The sequence below is a fragment of the Portunus trituberculatus genome, chromosome 4 (assembly GCF_017591435.1).
Source record: "Portunus trituberculatus isolate SZX2019 chromosome 4, ASM1759143v1, whole genome shotgun sequence".
Classification (NCBI taxonomy): Eukaryota; Metazoa; Arthropoda; class Malacostraca; order Decapoda; family Portunidae; genus Portunus; species Portunus trituberculatus.
Genome location: NC_059258.1, coordinates 397,571 through 400,070, shown reverse-complemented (window position 1 = coordinate 400,070; position 2,500 = coordinate 397,571). Strand labels below are relative to the sequence as shown.

Below are 2,500 nucleotides of genomic sequence, written 5' to 3'. Positions count from 1 at the left end.
TCTCTCTCTCTCTTTGTCCTATGAATTAATTATATACTCTTATCAAACTCTCTCTCTCTCTCTCTCTCTCTCTCTCTTTCTCTCACCGTGGTCTCTGTAAAGGTACACACAGGTAAACTTAATTAACTTCTTCAGGTAATTGATTGGGTGCAATGTAAATGGCTACGCACACACACACACACACACACACACACACACACACACACACACACACACACACACACACACACACACACACACACTAACCACTAACTAACCACTACACACCGCGTAGTGTAGTGGTTAGCACGCTCGACTCACAATCGAGAGGGTCCGGGTTCGAGTCCCGGCGCGGCGAGGCAAATGGGCGCGGCTCTTAATGTGTGGGGTGTGTTCACCTAGCAGTAAATAGGTACGGGATGTAACTGGAGGGGTTGTGGCCTCGCTTTCCCGGTGTGTGTTGTGTGTTGTTGTCTCAGTCCTACCCGAAGATCGGTCTATGAGCTCTGAGCTCGCTCCGTAATGGGGAAGACTGGCTGGGTGACCAGCAGGCAACCGACGTGAATTACACACACACACACACACACACACACACACACACACACACACGTGTGTGTGTGTGTGTGTGTGTGTGTGTGTGTGTGTGTGATAAGGTCGTGATACGGTTATCTTTAGTATCTTCCTATTCAATTGTTTGTTCTTCTTAGGTAACTCTGTCTCTCTCTCTCTCTCTCTCTCTCTCTCTCTCTCTCTCTCTCTCTCTCTCTCTCTCTCTGCTAAGAACTTTTACTATTTATCTACTCTTATAAAACTCTCTCTCTCTCTCTCTCTCTCTCTCTCTCTCTCTCTCTCTCTCTCTTCCAGTTCAATAGCTAGGTTCGTTCTGGTTCACTGGTTCGCTTCAGTGGTCCGAACATTTTCACACGTAACATTAAAAAAACACCCATACAATTAACACGTATTTTCCGCAAGTTTTCGCTCACCTTCACTGCTGCTGTCCCACGTTATCCTGTATGTACGAAATATTAATGGAAACCCACTGAAATAAGAGACACTTTTCACTACACTTCGTTCACCTTTAATAGATTATAGCATGATATAATTTTTCCTCCTTTCACTGTCATCATTATCATCAGCAGACGCATTTTCATCATTTTCTTCCGCTATTTCTTGGTTTTCTTTTTTTCATTTTTTTTGTCTACTTTCAATTTTTTTTCAAGATTTTCTAGTTTTCATATTTTAACTTTTTCGTAATATTTTCCTAGTTTTTATTTCTTTTTTACTTTTTTCGTAAGATTTTCCTAGTTTTTTCTTAAATTTGTCTGTTTTTTCTTAAGATTTTCCTAGTTTAATTTTTTTTTCTTAAGATATTTTCAGTTGTTCTTAAATTTCTCAACTTTTTTTAAGATATTTTCAGCTTTTCTTGATTTTTTTACTTTTTCTTAAGATAGTCCAGTTTTTTCCTTTATTTTATCCATTTTTTCTTAAGATATTCCAAGTTTTTCTTAATTTTTTACTTTTCTTAAGATATTTTCAGTTTTTCTTAATTTTTACTTTTTCTTAAGATATTCCAGTTTTTTCTTTATTTCATCCATTTTTTCTTGATATTCCTAATTTTTTTATCTATTATTATTTTTAAAGATATTCACAGTTTTTTTAATCTTTGTATAGTTTTTCTTCAAATTATCAACTTTTTCTTCAGATGTCTTTTATTTTTTTTATCTTTTGTTAATTTTCTTTAATTTTTCAACATTTTCTTAATTTTCTCTATTGTCAAGGTGAAAAAAAGGAGAAATTGTTGTTTTTTTATGTTCTTCAGTCATTTTTATAGTATTTTTTTATATTTTCATTCATTAATTATCTTTTTCCTGTAATGTAGCAGAATATTTCATTATTTTCCTTTTAAAATTCTACAATAAGTTTTTTTTATTTTCTTAAGATTTATTGTTTTCATTTCTTTAGTTTTATTTTCATTTATTCGTCCATTAATTTTTTTTTCCCTGTGATCCAATATTTCATGATCTTCTCTTCACAATTCTATCAATAATGGAAATAATCATACTTTATTCATTTCATCAACTTTTTTTCATTTCCCTAAGATTTATTTCCATTTCTTTGGCATTTTCAATATTTTTTTTCATTCATTCATTTCTTTTTCCTGTAATGCGTTCAAAGATTTCATTAATATATTTTTTTTCACAATTCTACCAATAAGTCTTTCGTTTCATAGTTTATTCAATTCACCAACAATTTCTTTAATTTTCTTTCATTTTTTTCATTCATTAATTTATTTTTCTATAATGTGTTCAAAGATTTCAGAATTTTCTCTTCACAATTCTATCAATAATTGTGTGTGTGTGTGTGTGTGTGTGTGTGTTTATTAAAATTTTCTTGTGTGTGTTTTTAATAGTCATTATTTCCTTCTATATGTGTCTCTTATTTCATTTCGTCTGGTTTTTTTTTCTTTTTTTCAACTTTCATTTTTTTTTCGAGTTTATTTTGTGTTTTCATTCCCTCGTGT

At 32.2% G+C, this 2,500-nt stretch overlaps 1 protein-coding gene and 1 long non-coding RNA gene across 2 annotated transcripts in view; both read right to left on the bottom strand.

Moving 5' to 3' along the window:
- The window catches only part of LOC123510729 (zinc finger protein GLI2-like), a 26,756-nt gene extending 25,558 nt beyond the window's left edge, over positions 1 to 1,198 (bottom strand). The window contains 1 exon segment of the mRNA XM_045266068.1: positions 963 to 1,198. The gene's annotated coding sequence lies outside the window, so the exon portion shown is untranslated.
- Positions 1,199 to 1,946: 748 nt separating this feature from the next.
- Positions 1,947 to 2,500, bottom strand: part of LOC123510758 — a 3,044-nt gene continuing 2,490 nt past the window's right edge. Inside the window, exon 2 of the long non-coding RNA XR_006676587.1 lies at positions 1,947 to 2,137. This is a non-coding gene — a long non-coding RNA (uncharacterized LOC123510758). The remainder of the gene's footprint in view (positions 2,138 to 2,500) is intronic.